Genomic DNA, 21,101 nt, shown 5'->3' on the forward strand with positions numbered 1-21,101 from the left:
GGTGCTGGTGCGCGGCGGCTCTAAGGTCATAGAGTCGTCGCTTGAACGAAGCCGTCGCCGAGGTACATAGAGAGTGAGCAAATCGGAAAGATAGTGAGGTCCCGCTCCACACAATGATTTATAACATAGTGTGCAAATTTTGTATATATCTTGAGATATATATATTATATATATTATATATATATATATAAATATACAAAATCATATATATGTAATTCTCGCACCTTTGAAAGTCATTCGGATGTGCCTCAAAGATCAACCTTTGTTGACCTTTAAAATTCCTCAGCCTCATCATAAGCCATGTCTTGTCTTGGAAGCATCATGTTAAAGCTCCTTTTTCTCAAGTCCGACATCTACGTGTTCTTTGCTTTTTAAACCATCAAGTCATTTTCTCCACACTTGCCATATTCTTCAGACAGAAAGGAAGTTGCTTCCATAGCAGTGGAGGTAGTCCTCACCACTTTGACCCCGTGGACTGATTTTGAGACGTTATAATGACTCGATGCCATCCAAAGCGCGTCATCAGCCCCTTTTTTTCTCGTTCCTAGATACAAAGTCTTTCACTCTTTTCCTTGAGGAGGTTCTTATCTCTCAGCTTTCTGCCTCTCCTGTTTTGCACCACCTGCCCTGGCTGTTAACCACCTCACTCACTCAGCAGTTATCCACTTGTCGACTAATCCGCCGTCATTCACCTTCCTGAGTCAAAGATGTTTGCTCCCCTTTGCTCATTTGTCTCCCTTTTAAACCGCCTCTAGAAACTCCTCTGACAAGCTTCAAGGTGGCCACCTTCTGTTACCTGGTGATGAATCCTAGGTCCATGTTGACCTTTACACAGCTTGTATATGGTGATGGCTGACTGCTTGTCGTGCTTACTTCTATAATCGCCTTTACAAATACGATTTTCTTTGTTGTTTAACTCTGGGCATCCATGTTTAGAAGCATATAAATTGTTTTCCACATTATCATCATCATAGATTTGATCTTCGGAAGTGCAATTTGTAAGAGCACGAGTTGTGAATGAGTCCTATTAACTCCCATATGCGACTTCCCACACAATTCGAAATCCAACAGGTAGAGTCTAAGAGCGTCATCACAGCGATTGTGACGTGAACAGCTGTCGACTGAAACAGAGCCAACTCGACAGAAACGTATTTGGGTTATTTTTAGGGTTTCCGTGCCATTTACCCATCGTTCAGCTCATCCTCGTTGTGGAAATACAGATTACGAATTTGTTTCGAATCATTCAGGCAACATCCCTGTTTGCTTCATGAAAACAATTATGAAATCCAATGCAATTAAAAGGTTTTTAAATGTATGTTTATTAACTCAACTGGACTACTGTCCAGTTGAGTTCATCACATACTGAACCCTCCGGCGTCCGTCGTCGTCGTCGTCGTCGTCGTCTGTCGTCTATCGTCCGTTAACTTTTCGACGTTAACACTCCAGCGTCCACAAATATCAACCGATTCTGATCAAACTTGACATGCAGCATCCTTACCCCAAGGACCAGGTTGGTATTACATTTCAGCCCGATCCGTTGAAAAATGACGGACTTAGGCGACCATTTTGTTTTTGGTCATGAAAACGACGTGAACACTCTAGCGTCCACAAATATTAACAGATTTTGATCAAACTTAGAATGTTTAACCTTTACCACACAAGGTAGGTTGCTATTGCATTCCAACCCGATCCGTCACAAAATGGCCGCCATAGGCCGCCATATTGTTTTCAGCTCCGAAACGACGTTAAGACTTTAACGTCCACAAATATTTATGGATTAGGATTGTGGAATATTTCATTTAGCTAACAACTGACCTACTTTAAAGTTGTCCAGTCAGTTCAGTTGAGTTCTGCTTCCCTGGAAGCTCTAGTTTTGTACTTGTTAGAGGATCTAAGGTTTGTAGTGGAGCTACCACACACATGCACATACAGATGAATGAACGAGACACAGCACAGGACTGTTTGGTGACACAAACAGCCACTGAGCTTGGGGGAAGTGACGTCACTTCCCTGGGTATTCTGAGTACCAGTGACATCACAGCAATGGCCCTGCAATTTATTTATTTTTGTATACAAGATCGAAGGTTGTGTAAGAGCTAACATCAATCACAAAAACAAACAAATGCATACACAAAACATACAATAAAGGGAGCGGGAGACAAGATGGGGAGAGAGAGGGAAGCACACAAGTACAACAGTAGAGAACAGGGACATCGGGAGATCTGTGGGAGGGAGAGGGCTTGGGGGGAGGAGGCATGGGCATGGGAATGGGGGGTGGGGGTGGGCTTTCTCACTGCACTGAGCATGTCATTTCCGAAGGAGGAATTTCCAACTCCCGATGAATGCCAACCGATGAGGATTGTCCATGCTCTTATCCTCTTAAAAGCTGAACCACAAGCAAGGAAGCAGCACATACCATTTTTTAAGTCCTCTGTACGACTTGGCCGGGGTTTGAATCGTCGACCTCCCACGGAGTAGATGCTCTAACCATTATACTACCGGGCACCGAGTTACACTTTGATGACTGTTTTAGACTAATCAATGTCATGTTTCCATTTTGTGACTGTTGCATCACTATTTGACTCGTCCCAAACCACATTCACAATGGTTGGAGTTATTATACTAGTATGGCAGATAGGTGCAGGAATTGTGCCTTTGATGATACAAGCATGGCATTTGGCACCCAGTCAGAGTATGTCCGAAGAAAGATATTTGGCTATCGGGCCATCGCAGATTTGTCCTTTTTTGAAAAATGGCCGCCATTGTTGTCACAGGACAAATCTGCGATGGCCCTATAGCCAAATATCTTTCGTCGGACATACTCTAACTGTGTGCCAACTCTCGTGCTTGTATCGTCAAAGGCACAATTCTCCCAAATATTTCACCTATCTGCCGTACTCGAAATTTGGCGCCATTTTTATTGGACACATCTGTGATGACTCTAATAGTCAGAATATTTAACTGTGTACCAAATACCATGCTTGTATGATTCAAACAACAGTTTATACAAATTAATTTACAATATACCATAATATCTACTATATAAGAGAGATGTCTGTTTGTGTGTGTGTCTGTCTGTCTGTCTGTGTCGTCATTTTTCTTAGAGATGGCTGAACGGATCTTCGTCAAACTTTCAGAGGTTCAACTGTGCGTGCCTGGGAGTGTTTTAGGCAACAACAACAACAAAAAAAGATCGTTTTTTGGAGTTAAATAAAAATCACTCCATAGTGCCTAAGCTTTTTAAAATGAATGACAGTTATATACAAGTACACATTCGCATAAATAAATACAAAACAATCACTAGACATTTGAATACAAATAAATCAAACAATTCCAAGAAGTATACGAAGTTGGGAGGACAGCTTCTTCTTCTTCCTGTTCCGCATCACACTTATCGCAGAAACGGTATGGACGCCACATTCACCAGCATATATTCAACGAAAAGGTGATGAACCCCCTTCCCCTCCCCCTCCCCATTCCTCCCCCTCCTCCCCGCCCGGCAACGCCGGGTACTTCTGCTAGTACCATATAAATGGCGGCCACTTTAAAAACATTGTTGTCACAGGACAAATATATGATAACCCTATAGTTAGGGGTCTTTCATTATGTGCCAAATGTCAAGCTTGTATGACCACAACAGTTTATACACAGTAATGTACCAAATATATGTAAAATAACAAGCAATGGAGGCCATTTTGAAAAATGGCCGCCATTGTCACAGGACAAATCTGCGATGGCCCTATAGCCAAATATCTTCCTCAGGGCATACTCTAACTGTGTGCCAACTCTCGTGCTTGTATCATCAAAGTCACAATTCTCCCAAATATTTCACCTATCTGCCGTACGATACAGATCATTTTGATGACTTATTTTAGTTCTAAAGCGTGGCATCTTGATCGCCCACCTCATCTACATATTACATAAGAGGGATTGTGGAGAGGGCGGATATGGAGTACACAATGAATTTGAATCATCTATTTATTACGTTAACAAATACAGCGGAATTTTTCATCACCACCTCCCCTTCCCCTTCTGGAGACTCCAAGCAACGTGTTTTCCTTCATGCCCCTGCCCTCTCAACCCCAACCCCAATCTCCTTCCAACCTTTTCCCTTATTGCCACTTCTCTCATGCACACACACCGACCGACCATTCTTTTCCTTTTCTCAATATCAATTTTCAACGTGTTTATTTTATTTTGTTAATCAAGATGAATTTAAATTAATTTAGATTTATTGATTATGGTGTCCTACTCTTTGTGTGGATATCATGACCAACTCATAGGCCTCACGTGAATCCGGCAGAGCATTTGCATTTTCGAAATGAGACCACATTTCATAACTGGAGAAACTGAGACATTGTGAAATCTTGCCCAGCTGGAAAATCCAAACGTTGTAAACCTTTAAACCACAAGAAATGTGACTTGCAGTGAGGTATGCACGAATAAAAATGTTTACGTGGATAAGGGGTGGAGAGAGTTCAGAAATCCCTCCTTCCCTATTGGGAGATAATACACACACATATATATATATATATATATATATATATATATATATATATATATATATATATATATATATATATATATATTGTTACGGACACGGCTTCAGATGTTATGATGGGCCGAGCGGAATGGCCGCCGTGTTCGCACAGTTTACCTGATTACCCCCAACTTACCCGATTCCACCCGACGTTGACCAAATCGCGCTATGCTAAATCAATGAAGGAAAGGACACAACGACTGGGATAAATGAAACGACGCAAGGGGTACAGTTATCAAGACCTCCGGAGGAGGATATAATTAGTGGGGGAAAATAGGGGTAGATTACAAGGCAATGAGGTAAAGACACAGAAGAGATAGGCACTTAGACACCATCTTATCTACCCCAGACAGACCACAGACAAACGGCACAAGACTGACTTACACAGGGATTGATGGCAGGGAAGGACAGGCAGTCGATAGCACAAGGTGCACCTTGGCTCAGGGACAGGATAAAGCACGGTCCAAAAGATGCAGGGAGGTGTCACAGCGCTCGGTTGGTGGCGTCCTTCTCTCTCCAAGCTCAGCGCGCATCTGACGTCACCTCCCTCTTCCTGCGCATGCTCAGCGGGGAGTGACACGCCCTCGGCTCGTTGGCTCCGCCCCAGATGGGATCGGTCCGCCGCTTCTATTGGATGCGGGGGTTACCGGGCTCCGCCCTTGACGAGGAGCTGACAGCGAGCCCCTACTTGGTAACCCCGTCGAGCACATGCTCGATGGCGGCTCGTTGGAAAGGCATGGTGCCCTCCCAACACCGCCTACCAACCAAGCCGGAGTGAGGACGCGCACTCCCCGCGCCGCCGCCATTGTTGTTGTTGTTGTTGTTGAACCGTGAGGAAGAGCTGCGCGGAGGTATTGGGAGGTCCTAAACTTCCTAACGGTGCCATACAATCACATTCTGGTGCAACGAAGAGTCAGAATTAATGGAAACGAGTCCTTAACTGACATAGACTAAGAATAACTAGCAAGATGTCCTATAGTTGTCTACGTGAGATGCGGTGGACCTGGATGCGACATTTAATGGGGGAAATAGGGGGAGGTCGGGTCTACAGAGTGTTGTTTACAGAAAATGGGACTAGGGAATGGGGGATTGGGGATAGTTGGGAAGTATTGGGGAAATAGGGGAATATTTACAAGCGGATATGGATGGAGGCCAATCTCATATCCGCAACATTGCACCCTTCTCTACCTCGGGGCGTCCCGACCCGATAAATTTTTACTTACTTTAGTGTGGCACTCAGATGTAGTTCCCTCTACTATTAACTCAACCCTGAGTGCGACAGTTTTACAGATGTTCACAAATGAGTAAATATGTCCCCCTGCGACGTTGCACCCTTCTCCTCACAGAAACACACCCACAGGATAACCGAATCGCGGAAAGAATCCTCAAACTAAACATACAGCCGGTAGGGAGCATCATTTATACAAGACTACACTGATATTTACACTACGATCCAGGACCTGTTCTTTGAGGAACACATGCAGATGTTATGCATAGAGAGAGCACGCATGCCAGCATCGATACACCAACCCACGAGTGCCCTGTGGCCCTACGGCCTTTAATAATGTGCAGAGCACCCCGTCCAAGCACAAAAAGCACCACCCCATACATACAGTCAGCACCATCCGGTGCACCAATAAAGTGTTCATAGTCACCGGTGGTGTCGCAACCGGCCGATGTTCTGCCGCTGGTCTTGCCTTCATGTGGTGTACTTGGCCTTCTGGCTTCTTTAGGAATAAAGAAAGGCGCCAACCGCGTCCATTTCTAAATTGTGGCCGTCAGGGGGCCAACTATAAGTGGTTCACCTGTATGGCATAGGTGCCACGTTGACCCAGAGGTCCATCAACGGGTGGTGCTTGCCCGCAAAAGAACTGCGGTCCATGGTGGGCGGCCACAAAAATTGCGGTCCATATGGTGTATCGATCCAGGCAGCAAGCAGCGAAAGTACAGGCCCACAACTGCAGAGCCAGCACCTCTCTCTCCTCTCTCTCTGCCCCAAAGCCAGATCCTCGGAGGTGGGAGACAAAATAAGGCAAGTGAGCAAGGTGGTAAGGGCGCAAAAGTGCACGCAATACAAGGTAATGCACACTGGGGGCACATGGGAACCAGGTGAGACAGGTACGTTCCTACCGTACGCCCCCCCCCCCCCACCAGGTAACCTACATTGCCCCTCCCTTACCCCTTACGGTATCCACAAAACACAACACTACCCATAAACATCTACTTCACACATCAAACAAACGTCCCTACTGTCTTCCCCGTTCCTCCCATAAACCAAATTCGTCTTCTCTCCCTCCTAACCAATCAAATTTGCCATTTCCAACTCTCATCAAAATTTGCCATCACCAATTCATCATCAGTCCCTCCTAAGGAGGGAGAGATGGAATCACCCCAATGTCTCATCCACGTCGTGATGCGTCTCACAAATCCAACAGCAATTCTCATTTCCTGCAACACAGGACAAAGGAACACAGGTGTGGAGTCATCATCATCACCTCAGGTAAGTGGCTGCGTATGGTGCGACAGGTTCATCAATCCTAACTATTTCCTAAATGACTTTAACAACTTTACATTACCCGGGGTCTTTCCCTGCCAATCCATTGGCCAACTTACACTATGGGTTCTAAAAACCAATTCCCATTGACCAAACTGTGGTGCTTCTCAATTTGGGGTCTCACTCCCCCGATTCATCTCCCGGTGCCCTCGCACAATTTCTGGGCTGTGACGTGTAGCTCTCCCAGCAGGTCTACCCACCTGCACACCTCCACCACTGTAGTTGCCACCCGAGCTTACCTAGCTCCTCACCCTAACCTAACTAACTGGGGAAAGCCCCTCCTGGCTCTGTCACCCCACTCGGTGCCCTCTGGCACTGGGCTACCCGGGTCCGTCCTCCGGATCCTCGGGCCCCATCCACAACAACTACTACCGGCTCCCAGAGCCCACCTGCGGCTTCACCTGGCCGACATCCTCACAGTGGTGGAGTGCCCAAACCAACTACACACACTAACAGGCTACACGCCCAGCCATTTCCACAACACTAATGCACGCATCCAAAGACCTTTCTTTCACCCGCACCACAGATGCCAATATCCAACCACAATTTACCTGTACCCTCTACCTAACACTTACACTACCCGCCCCGGGTATCCGTGATGGGGGTCCACTCTTCCCCCATTCACACCTTCGCACCATCCACTCCACTCCACAATTTCCACCATACTCACTCCACGACCATCCATTCCAATACTCCATACCATTTATTCCATACTACCATTCTCCATACCTGCTGTTGCACACCTGTGCCCTCACACCTGGTGCCACCTGCACCCTCCTTTCTTCCTGGACCATTTGGTCATCACAATACCCATCATCATCACTCACTCATACACTGCTCCATTCACCTGTTCAGTTGCACACCTGTGCAATCACACCTGTTCAATCCTCAAACACACGGCATCATCTCATCTAACTACTCCCCTCTGAAACTTGCGCTTCCCAGTCGTCCCTTTAAACTATTGCGCTCCCACGTCATTATCATCCACACTAAACTACCTGCATCCCCACTACAGGTATCAGTCACTAACTAATCTTAACGTTACCTAATGTCATCTTCGCTAGATCCCTACACACGATATATCCTAACCCACCCGGGCTAGTTTTCACTGCCATACACCCCATAAGCTATAGCGCATTTGCCCCCACGTTTGTGAGGGATGACAGAGTTGCCATCCCACCACATCGGGCATCTCCCACTACCAATTTTGCACATCAAATTTCAACAAATCAAAAATTTGCCAATCACTACCCATCATCTGCCAATCATTACTGCCAATCCTTTGCCAATCATCAAATTTTGTTTTTTTCTAATTTTGGGTCCAAAACACTAACCTCATCACACAGTCTACTCACTAATGCCTCTCGGTGCGCCAATTCCTGTCCAAAGCCCGGCTTCGTAAATCCGAGCAATGAATGCGGGTTGTTTGTTGCCAGCGGCTGGATACGTCCCGCATTCGGTGCAGGGAAGGAGGTTTACCCGGGCCGAGATCCCACGCACCATCTCGGCACGGAGCCATCCCATGGCCCGATCTCGACCTGCCGGAATGCCTCAACAAAAAGTGGTCGCCATGACGACCCTTCCTATCGGGCTGCCCGCTCCGCCTAGTGGAGCACGGACGCGGCCGTTCAAAGCGAGGCCCAGCGTGGATCGCGTACGGCGGTCCTTTCGAACCCGCTGTGGCTCGGATCCCCGCTGGTTCTCGCGGCATGCGAAGCCCGGCACGCACCGAGGGCCCGATTCGGCTATAAGTCATTCTAACCTCTAACCCGGTTACCGTCGATGCTTCACCTGCATGCTTACATGCATACGCTACCCCTTTCTTGCTCATACATCCAGCCGTTTCCATGCTCCTCGTCGTACCTTCTCTAACACACCCAGGTACACTCATTCCACTCCCAGCCTTGGTCACACACCTGACCACCGAACACTTTGGCACACATTCGTTGGTCGCACACCTCACCAACACACCTCTTCGCGCCCCCTCCTCGGTCACCTCCTCTGTGACAATCACAGGTGTGCCCTCACTCGCACACCCAACCACGTGCCTCACGACCAATTCCAGCGTGCATTCCCACACACGCTCTACCATTCCAGGTGTGCATCCTTCCATTCCAGGTGTACATCCTTTCTCACCTGTCACAACCAACTCACGCTCCGTGTCACTCTTACTACTCTCACCTCCACTCTTGACAGCGCACTCACCCTTACTCTCGACAGCGCACTCTTTCCTCATGCACCCGTCCGTTACACACCTTTCTCGCGCACACTCTTGCGCACACTCTCCCGTTACACCCTCTGTAACACTCACCACAGGTGTACACTCTTCCTTACTTTTGACAGCGCACTCTTTCCCCATGCACCTGTCCGTCACACATCTTTCTCGCACACCCTCTCCCGTTACATCCTCTGTAACACTCACCACAGGCGTGCATTCTCCCTTTACACCCTCCGTAACACTCCTCACTACGCGCTTCCATGTGCTCCCTCGCACACGCGCTACGACCGACTCACTCTCGACAGCACCCTCACTCCTTGGCACGCACTTTTTCCTCACACACCCCAGAGTCGGACTTTCTCGCACACCTCCTTTTTCGCACACCAGACCTGTCGCACACTTCACCAACGGCCTCTCACGAACACCCGGGTCCATCTCGACCCCCAAGCTTCTTAAATCACCTGGCGCATCATACGCACGACCATATTGGTCACCACTTACACCGGGTCCTCTTTCTCTTCGCTTCTCCTCCATCACCTGCGAATCCCTCATCCGGTTAATGAGCACATCATCACGATCCGAACACAGACTTTGGACCAATTCTTTTACTTCCTCCTTTATCTCTTTCTTATCCTCTCTCCGTCGCTTCTTAATTTCGCTCACCCCTTCTTCCACTTCTTCTAATTTCTGCTTCACCTCCTTCATCTCCTCGTGCGCCCCTTTAAGTTCTTCCTCTAACTCCACTTTATTTGTTTCTATGTGCTCCCGCACCTCCCGCTCTTTAACCTCCATCACCTCTACCACCTTGTTCATTTTCCTCGTCAGGTCCTCATGTACCGTCTGACACTCTTTTTTAATTACCCCTACGTCCTTTTTCATCTCCTTCTGTGTCGATTTTAAACCCTCTATTACCGCTGTGTTCTTCTTTACCTGGTCCCCCAACTCCTTTTGTCCCACTGTCAGTTGTTCTACTCCCAGCGTCAACTCCTCTATACCACCTTGCAATTTTACAGTCCCCTTTCTCACCTCCTTCTCCATGCGCTCCTTACAGTGCCTCACCTCCTCGCGCACTCCTCCGACCTCCTCACTCACACCTCTTCTGATCTCTTCTCCCATCACTTGCATCTCCTGCCCAGATGCCACCCTCATCTGCTCCATTTCCTCCCTGTGAGCATCCAATTTAGTTTCTACCCCCATTCTGACCCCCTCTATCTGCTGCCCCATTTGTTTAACTTCCCTTTCCGCTTGGTCCCTCATGTCCCTCAATTTGCCTTCCATACTGTTTTCTAACCCCTCTAACCCCTTTTTCATCCCTTCCATTTGATTCTCCTGAACGGCCATTCTGTTTTCTACCCCCATTAACCCCTCCTGTATTTCCCCTAATCTATTGTCTAATCCCTCTATTCTACTCCCTAACCCTCCGATCTGGGCCCCCATCCTTTGTTCTAACCGTTGGCTATTGGCCCCCATGTCCTCCCTCAATTTCTCGCTATTGGACCCCATTTGGCCCTCCAATCGCTCACCCTGAGCATCCTTCCGGTTCCCCATTACCCCCATTTGGTTTCCCATTACCCCCAATTGCTCACTCTGCAGTTTGAGGGACGCCTGCATTTGCGCCATAAATTGCTCCATGAGGGCCTGCATTTGGGCCATCCCTCCCACTTGTGCAGCGGGTGCGGCCGCCGTAGCTATGTGCGAGGCGCCATTTTGCGCGCCCGCAACCTCGTGCGCGAGGACGCCATTTTGCGAACCTGCCGCCCTCACTGCTTCGCTCTCCTCATGTCCCTCATGTCCCTCAATTTGGTCCTGGATCGACCCTGCCTCACTCTCCTCTACCGGAACCCAGCCGTCTTGATCTGCCATAGCGCGACTTTCAAAATTCGGGTTTTTTTTTTTTTTTGTAAAACAAAATCAAATTTCGCCGTTAATAATTTCGAGCGCGTGAAGCGTGCTTCGGGTCCAATCCCACTTCCCGACACCAATTGTTACGGACACGCGACTTAGATGTTATGATGGGCCGAGCGGAATGGCCGCCGTGTTCGCACAGTTTACCCGATTCCACCCGACGTTGACCAAATCGCGCTATGCTAAATCAATGAAGGAAAGGACACAACGACTGGGATAAATGAAACGACACAAGGGGGTACAGTTCTCAAGACCTCCGGAGGAGGATATAATTGGTGATGCAGAAAAGGGGTAGATTACAAGGTAAGAGGTAAAGCACAGAAAAGATGGGCACTTAGTTACAGTCTTATCTTATCCCCGACAGACCACAGACAAACGGAACAAGACTGACTTACACAGGGATTGATGGCAAGGAAGGACAGGCAGTCGATAGCACAAGGTGCACCTTGGCTCATGGGCAGAATCAAACACGGTCCGGTCCAGAGATGCGGGGAGGTATTGCAGCGCTCGGAGGTGGCGTCTCTCTTCTCCAAGCTGAGGGCGCATCTGACGTCACCTCCCTCTTCCTGCGCATGCTCAGCGGGGAGTGACACGCCCTCGGCTCATTGGCTCCGCCCCAGATGGAATCGGTCCGCCGCTTCTATTGGGTGCGGGGGGTTACCGGGCTCCGCCCTTGACGAGGAGCTGACAGCGAGCCCCTACGTGGTAACCCCGTCGGAGCACATGTTCGATGGCGGCTAACCAAGCCGGAGTGAGGACGCGCACTCCCCGCGCCGCCGCCGTTGTTGTTGCTGTTGTTGTTGTTGTTGTTGCTGAACCGTGAGGAAGAGCTGCGGGGAGGTATTGGGAGGTCCTAAACTTCCTAACGGTGCCATACAATCACATTCTGGTGCAACGAAGAGTCAGAATTAATGGAAACGAGTCCTTAACTGACATAGACTAAGAATAACTAGCAAGATGTCCTATAGTTGTCTACGTGAGATGCGGTGGACCTGGATGCGACATTTAATGGGGGAAATAGGGGAAGGTCGGGTCTACAGAGTGTTGTTTACAGAAAATGGGACTAGGGAATGGGGGATTGGGGATAGTTGGGAAGTATTGGGGAAATAGGGGAATATTTACAAGCGGATATGGATGGAGGCCAATCTCATATCCGCAACAATATATATATATATATATATATATATATATATATAATATATATATATATATATATATATATATGTATATATGTATATATGTATATATGTATATATGTATATATGTATATATGTATATACGTATGTATATATGTATATATGTATATATGTATATATGTATATATATTGTTGCGAATATGGAATTTGGCCTCCATATCCGCTTGTAAATATTCCCCTATTTTCTCCAATACTCCCCAACTTTCCCCAGTCCCCCATTCCCTAGTCCCATTGCATGTAAATAACAATCAGTAGAGCCGACCTTCCCCTTATTCCCCCATTAAATGTCGTGCCCAGGTCCACCGCACCACACGTAGACAACTTTCGGACATCTTCCTAGTTATTCTTATTCTATGTCAGTTAAGGCCTCGTCTCCATTAATTATGACTCTTCGTTGCACCAGAATGTGATTATATGGCATCAGTAGTGAGTTTAGGACCTTTCCCATACCTCCTCCCATCTTCTTCCCCAAACAACAACAATAACAACAACTACAACAACAATTACAACAACAACAGAGGAGATGGCGGCGGAGCGGGGGAGGATGCGTCCTCACACCGGCTCGATTAGCTCCAGACCATGCGCTCCACGGGGTTACCCCGAAGGGGCTGGCTGTCAGCTCCTCGTCAGGGGCGGAGCCAGTAACCCCCCCCGCACGCACCCAATGAGAAGCAACGTGCCGATTCCACGAGGCGGAGCTAACGAGCCGAGGGCGTGTCACTCCCCGCCGGATATACGCGGCCCCGGGCCGGATGTGACGTCAGATGCGCCTGAACTACGGAGAGCAGAGGAAGCCACCGCCACCCCCAGCGCGACGATACCTCCCCGCATCTTTGGACCGGACCGTACTGGACCCTGCTTTGAGCCAAGAGTGCACCTTGAGCCATCGATACCCGCTGTCCTTTTCATCAACCCCCGTGTGAGTCAGCCTTGTCCCGTTTGTCCGTCGTCTGTCCGGGGTTAATATAAGAGTGTGTCTAAGTGCCTGTCTTTCTGTGATTATAACTCTAGCCCCTGTAATCTGACCTTTCCGTACGAATATAATTGAGAACTGAAACATTGGTGTCGTATTGTGTTATTGTAATCCAGCCGGGTGTCTTCTTTTCCTTATTGAGCCAGCATCGCGCGACTCGTCAACGTTCGGGCACAATCGGGTAACTTGTACGGATACGGCGGCCATCCCGCTCGGCCCACCATACCATCAAAGTCGGATCTGTAACAATTGGTGTCGAGGAGTGAGATTCGGACCCGGGACTAAATTAGTTAGGCCCAAATTTTGGGAGGGAAAATCGATCCGGAGCGCGTACTGCGCTCGACAAAATCGATCCGGAGCGCGTACTGCGCTCGACAAAATCGATCCGGAGCGCGTACGGCGCTCGACAAAATCGATCCGGAGCGCGGGTACTGCGCTCGACGAAAGTATAACGGCGAAATTTCGAATTTGTTTTACGAAACTCGAATTTTGAAAGTCGCGCTATGGCGGATCAAGACGGCTGGGGTCCGGTAGGGGAGAGTGAAGCAGGGTCGGTCCAGGACCAAATTGAGGGACAAGAGGAGAGCGAAGCAGTGAGGGCGGCAGGTTCGCAAAATAGCGCCGTCACGCACGAAGTAGCGGGCGCGCAAAAAGGCGCCTCGCACGAGCGCGCGGTAGCCGAGCCGGCTGTATCAGCGGGCTTTAACATGCAGCCGTTTGACATGCAGCAGTTCATGGCACGGTTTAGCGAATACATGGCAGAGTCGAAGAGCGACAACGAAAAAAGAGCCAGGGAAATGGAGAAAATGGAAAACAGAATGGGGGAGCGACTAGGGAATCAAATCGGGGGGTTAGACAAGAAATTTGGGAAGTTAGACAATAATTTTGAGGAGTTAGACAAGAAATTTGGGAAGTTAGACAATAATTTTGAGGAGTTAGACAAGAAATTTGGGAAGTTAGACAATAATTTTGAGGGGTTAGACAACGGGATAAAAGAGGTGAGACATGGGTTAACGGGGGTAGAAAACAGAATGGCCGCTCAAGAGAATCAGATAGAGGGAGTGAAACATGGGTTAACGGGGGTAGAAAACAGAATGGCCGCTCAAGAGAATCAGATAGAGGGAGTGAAACATGGGTTAACGGGGGTAGAAAACAGAATGGCCGCTCAAGAGAATCAAATAGAGGGAGTGAAAAATGGGTTAGAGGGGTTAGAAAACAGTATGGAAGGCAAATTGAGGGACATGAGGGACCAAGCGGAAAGGGAAGTTAAACAAATGGAGCAGCAGATAGAGGGGGTCAGAATGGGGGTAGAAACCAAACTGGATGCTCACAGGGAGGAAATGGAGCAGATGAGGGTGGCATCTGGGCAGGAGATGCAAGTGATGGGAGAGGAGATCAGAAGAGGAGTGAGTGAGGAGGTCGGAGGAGTGCGCGAGGAGGTGAGGCACTGTAAGGAGCGCATGGAGAAAGAGGTGAGAAAGGGGACTGTAAAATTGCAAGGGGGCATAGAGGACCTGACGCAGGAGGTGGAGCAGCTGACGGTGGGACAAACGGAGTTAGTGGAGCAGGTTCAAAGGAACACTGCGGTATTAGGAGGTTTAAAGGCGACACAAAAAGAAATTAAAAACGACTTGATAGCGACACAGAGGCAATGTCAGATGATACGTGAGGGACTGACAACGAGGCTGGACGAGGTGATAGAGGTTATGGAGACGAAGGACCGGCAGGTGAGGACGCACATGGAAACGGTCAAGGTAGCCTTGGAGGACGAGCTTGAGGATACGTACCGGGGAATAAAAGAGGTGAAGCAGAAACTAGAAGAAGTGGAAGAAGGGATGAGCGAAATTAAGAAGCGACGGAGAGGGGATAAGAAAGAGATAAAGGAGGAAGTAAAAGAATTGGTCCAAAGTCTGTGTTTGGATCGTGATGATGTGCTCATTAACCGGATGAGGGATTCGCAGGTGATGGAGGAGAAGCGAAGAGGAAGAGGACCCGGTGTAAGTGGTGACCAATATGGTCGTGCGTATGATGCGCCAGGGGATTTAAGAAGCTTGGGGGTCGAGATAGACCCGGGTGTTCGTGAGAGGCCGTTGGTGAAGTGTGCGACAGGTCTGGTGTGCGAAAAAGGAGGTGTACGAGAAAGTCCGACTCTGGGGTGTGTGAGGAAAAAGTGTGTACCAAGGAGTGAGTGTGCTGGCGAGAGTGAGTCGGTCGTAGCGCGTGTGCAAGGGAGCACATGGAAGCGTGGTGTGGTGAGTGTTACAGAGGGTGTGACCGGAGAGTGTGCGCAAGAGTGTGCGCGAGGAAGGTGTGTGACGGACAGGTGCATGAGGAAAGAGTGCGCTGTCAGAAGTAAGGAAGAGTGTCCACCTGTGGTGAGTGTTACAGAGGGTGTAACGGGAGAGTGTGCGCGAGAAAGGTGTGTGAAGGACAGGTGCATGAGGAAAGAGTGTGCTGTCAAGAGTAAGGGTGAGTGCGTTGTCAAGAATGGAGGTGAAAGTAGTGAGAGTGACAAGGAGCGTGAGTTAGTTGTGACAGGTGAGCGAGGATGTACACCTGGGATGGAAGGATGCACACCTGGAATGGTAGAGCGTGAGTGGGAATGCACGCTGGAGTTGGTGGTGAGGCACGTGGTTGGGTGTGCGAATGAGGGCACACCTGTGATTGTCACAGAGGAGGTGACAGAGGAGGGGGCGCGAAGAGGTGTGTTGGTGTGGTGTGCTACCAACGGATGTGTGCCAAAGTGTTCGGTGGTCAGGTGTGTGACCAAGGCTGTGAGTGGAATGGGTGTGCCTGGGTGTGTAAGGAACGGTACAAGGAGCATGGGCACGGCTGGATGTGTGAGCAAGGAACGGGCTGCGGGGTGTAAGCGTCCAGGTGAAGCATCGACGTTACACGGGTTAGAGGTTAGAGCGACTTTTAGCCGAAGCGGGCCCTCGGTGCGTGCCGGGCTTCGCGTGCCGCGAGAACCAGCGGGGATCCGAACCACGGCGGTTTCGAAAGAACCGCCGTGCGCGATCCACGCTGGGCCTCGCGTGGAACGGCCGCGTCCGTGCTCCACTAGGCGGAGCGGGCGGCCCGATAGAAAGAGTCGTCATGGCGACCACTTTTTGTTGAGGAATTCCGGCAGGTCGAGATCGGGACATTGGATGGCTCCACGCCGAGGTGATGCGTGGGATCTCGGCCCGGGTAAGCCCCCGTCCCTGCCCCGAATGCCGGACGCATCCAGCCGCTGGCACAAAACAACCAGCATCCATTGCTTGGCTTTACGAAGCCGGGCTTTGGACAGGGATTGGCGCACCGAGAGGTATTAGTGAGTCGACTGGGTGATGAGGTTAGTGTTTTGGACCCAAAATTAGAGAAAAACAAAATTTGATGATTGGCAAGGGATTGGCAGTAGTGATTGGCAGATGATGGGCAGTGATTGGCAAATTTTTGATTTGTTGAAATTTGATGTGCAAAATTGGTAGTGAGAGACCCCCGATGTGGTGGGATGGCATCCCTGCCACCCTTCCCATGAGTGGGGCAAAGGAGCAATAGCTTATGGGGTGTATGGCAGTGAAAACTAGCCCGGGTGGGTTAGGATATGGCGTGTAGGGATCTAGCGAGGATTGACCTTAGGTGACGTTAAGTTTAGTTAGTGACTGATACCTGTAGTGGGGACGCAGGTAGATTAGTATGGATGATAATGACGTGGGAGCGCAATAGTTTAAAGGGACGACTGGGAAGCGCAAGTTTCAGAAGGGAGTAGTTAGCTGAGATGATGCCGTGTGTGTGAGGATGGAACAGGTGTGATTGCACAGGTGTGCAATTGGACAGGTGTGTGGAGCAGTGTATGAGTAGTGAGTGTGTGGATCAGCGCGAATGCGCTTGGGGAGAGAAGGGTGCAGGTGGCACCAGGTGTGAGAGCACAGGGTGCAAGTACAGGTGTGTGGAGAGAGTTGGAGTGAGTGGTACGGAGTGGTGTGCATGGTGCGAAGGTGTGGATGGGGGAAGAGTGGACCCCTTTCACGAGTACCCGGGGCGGGTAGTGTAAGTGTTAGGTAGAGGGTACAGGTAAATTGTGGTTGGATATTGGCATTTGTGGTGCGGTTGCAGAATGGTGTTGTGGATGGGTGCATTAGTGTTGTGGAAATGGCTGGGCGTGTAGCCTGTTAGTGTGTGTAGTTGGTTGGGCACTCCACCACTGTGAGGATGTCGGCCAGGTGAGGCCGCAGGTGGGCTCTGGGAGCCGGTAGAGTTGTGGATGGGGCCCGAGGATCCGGAGGATGGACCCGGGTAGCCCAGTGCCAGAGAGGGCACCGAGTGGGGAGAGAGCCAGAGGGCCTTCCCCAGGTAGTTAGGTTAGGGTAAGGAGCAGGTAAGCTCGGAGGCAACTGCAGTGGTGGAGGTGTGCAGGTGGGTAGACCCACTGGGAGAGGTACACGCCGCAGCCCTGAAATTGTGCGAGGGCACCGAGAGATGAATCGGGGGAGTGAGACCCCAAATTGAAGAGCACCACAGTTTGGCCAATGGGAATTGGTTTTTAGAACCCATAGTGTAAGAGGGCCAATGGTTTGGCCGGAGAGAGACCCCGGGTAGTGTAAAGTTGTTAAAGTCATTTAGGAGATAGTTAGGATTGATGAACCCGTCGCACCATACGCAGCCACTTACCTGTGGTGATGATGATGACTCCACACCTGTGTTTTCTTTGTTTTGTTGCAGGAGATGAATCGCTGTGTGGATTTGTGAGACGCATCACGACGTGGATGAGACATTGGGGTGATTCCTGATTCATCTCTCCCTCCCTAGGAGGGACTGATGATGAATTGGTAATGGCAAATTATGATGTTGAGTTGGAGATGGCAAATTTTGATGAGAGTTGAAAATGGCAAATTTGATTGGTTAGGAGGGAGAGAAGACGAATTTGGTTTATGGGAGGAACGGGGAAGACAGTAGGGATGTTTGTTGATTTGTAAAGTAGATGTTTATGGGTAGTGTTGTGTTGTGTGGATACAGTAAGGGGGTAAGGGAGGGGCCATGTAGGTTACCTGGTGGGGGGGGGGGGGCGTACGATAGGAACGTACCTGTCTCACCTGGTTCCCATGTGCCCCCAGTGTGCATCATCTTGTATTGCGTGCACTTTTGCGCCCTTACCACCTTACTCACTCTGTCTGCTTCTTTTGTCTCCCACCTCCGAGGATCTGGCTTTGGGGTAGAGAGAGAGGAAAGAGAGGTGCTGGCTGCGCAGTTGTGGGCCTGCACTTTCGCTGTTGGCTGCCTGGATCGATACACCATATGGACCGCAATGTTTGTGGCCACCCACAATGGACCGCAGCTCTTTTGCGGCCAAGCACCACCCGTGGAAGGACCTATGGGTCAACGTGGCACCTATGCCATAAAGGTGAACCACTGTTAATTAACACCACTGAAGGCCACACGAAGAGCAAGAGACACCTGCAGGGTTAGGGGTTGTCGCATTTATTTTTAATCATTGAACAATGGTGACTGCACCGGATGGTGCTGACTGTCGTGGTGGGGTGGTGCTTTTGATGCTGGGAAAGGGTGCTCTGCACGTTATTAAAGGCCGTCGGCCACAGAGCACTCGTGGGTTGGTGTATCGATGTTGGCAAGCGCGCTCTCTCTATGCATAACATCTGCATGTGTTCCTCCAAAAACAGGTCCTGGATCGTAGTGTAAATAGCAGCGTAGTCTTGTAAATAATGCTCCCTACCGGCTGTATGTTTAGTTTGAGAATTCTTTCCGGATTCGGTTATCCTGTGGGTGTGTTTCTGTGAGAGAAGGGTGCAACGTCGCAGGGGGACATATTTACTCATTTGTGAATATCTGTAAAACTGTCGCACTCAGGGTAGAGTTAATAGTAGAGGGAACTACATTGCGTGCCACACTAAAGTAGTATAAAAATTTATCGGGTCGGGGACGCCCCGAGGGTAGAGAAGGGTGCAATGTTGCGAATATGGAATTTGGCCTCCATATCCGCTTGTAAATATTCCCCTATTTTCTCCAATACTCCCCAACTTTCCCCAGTCCCCCATTCCCTAGTCCCATTGCATGTAAATAACAATCAGAGAGCCGACCTTCCCCTTATTCCCCCATTAAATGTCGTGCCCAGGTCCACCGCACCACACGTAGACAACTTTCGGACATCTTCCTAGTTATTCTTATTCTATGTCAGTTAAGGCCTCGTCTCCATTAATTATGACTCTTCGTTGCACCAGAATGTGATTATATGGCATCAGTAGTGAGTTTAGGACCTTTCCCATACCTCCTCCCATCTTCTTCCCCAAACAACAACAATAACAACAACTACAACAACAATTACAACAACAACAGAGGAGATGGCGGCGGAGCGGGGGAGGACGTCCTCACACCGGCTCGATTAGCTCAGACCATGCGCTCCACGGGGTTACCCCGAAGGGGCTGGCTGTCAGCTCCTCGTCAGGGGCGGAGCCAGTAACCCCCCCCCAGACGCACCCAATGAGAAGCAACGTGCCGATTCCACGAGGCGGAGCTAACGAGCCGAGGGCGTGTCACTCCCCGCCGGATATACGCGGCCCCGGGCCGGATGTGACGTCAGATGCGCCTGAACTACGGAGAGCAGAGGAAGCCACCGCCACCCCCAGCGCGACGATACCTCCCCGCATCTTTGGACCGACCGTACTGGACCCTGCTTTGAGCCAAGAGTGCACCTTGAGCCATCGATACCCGCTGTCCTTTTCATCAACCCCCGTGTGAGTCAGCCTTGTCCCGTTTGTCCGTCGTCTGTCCGGGTTAATATAAGAGTGTGTCTAAGTGCCTGTCTTTCTGTGATTATAACTCTAGCCCCTGTAATCTGACCTTTCCGTACGAATATAATTGAGAACTGAAACATTGGTGTCGTATTGTGTATTGTAATCCAGCCGGGTGTCTTCTTTTCCTTATTGAGCCAGCATCGCGCGACTCGTCAACGTTCGGGCACAATCGGGTAACTTGTACGGATACGGCGGCCATCCCGCTCGGCCCACCATACCATCAAAGTCGTATCTGTAACAATATATATATATATAGATATATATATATATATATGTATATATATATATATGTATGTATATATATATACACAAAGAATTAAGTTAAGCACCCCTACACAAAGAATTAAGTTAAGCACCCCCTAATCCTGTCCTGAACTGAACCCCCTCGAGCACGTTTGGGACATGTTGGGACGAAAATTGCGAAGATGGTCCCTCCAATAGCCAATCTGGATGAATTGGAACGTGCATTACATCGGGAATGGAACAACCTGCCACAGCAACGCATACGACGGCTTACAGGGTCTATGAGACGTAGGTTGAGTCAGTGATCCGATCACGTGGGTCCTACACACGTTATTGACGCAAAGATCGCTAGAGGTCTTCTCAGAACAATGACTGTACGTTAGAAAACATAAACGTCATCCACACTGTCCGTGATGGACCTATAGCTCCATACTTAAATTGAGGTGAAATATGCCTAAAATTCCCAAAAAATTCCACCTTAAATTATTCAGAATAAAATATGAAAACGGCATGATTGTTATGTTTTTATGTGACCATAATATCACTTCTCCAGAAAATATAGCAATATCATGGGTATATTACACTGTTTTGACGACAACAACTTGTAATGTGCGAGGTTGTAAAAAAAAACGGGGGGGGGTGCTTAACTTAATTCTTTGTGTATATATATGTATATATATA

Source organism: Myxine glutinosa, chromosome 11 (assembly GCF_964187855.1).
Source record: "Myxine glutinosa chromosome 11, kmMyxGlut1.1, whole genome shotgun sequence".
Lineage (NCBI taxonomy): Eukaryota > Metazoa > Chordata > Myxini > Myxiniformes > Myxinidae > Myxine > Myxine glutinosa.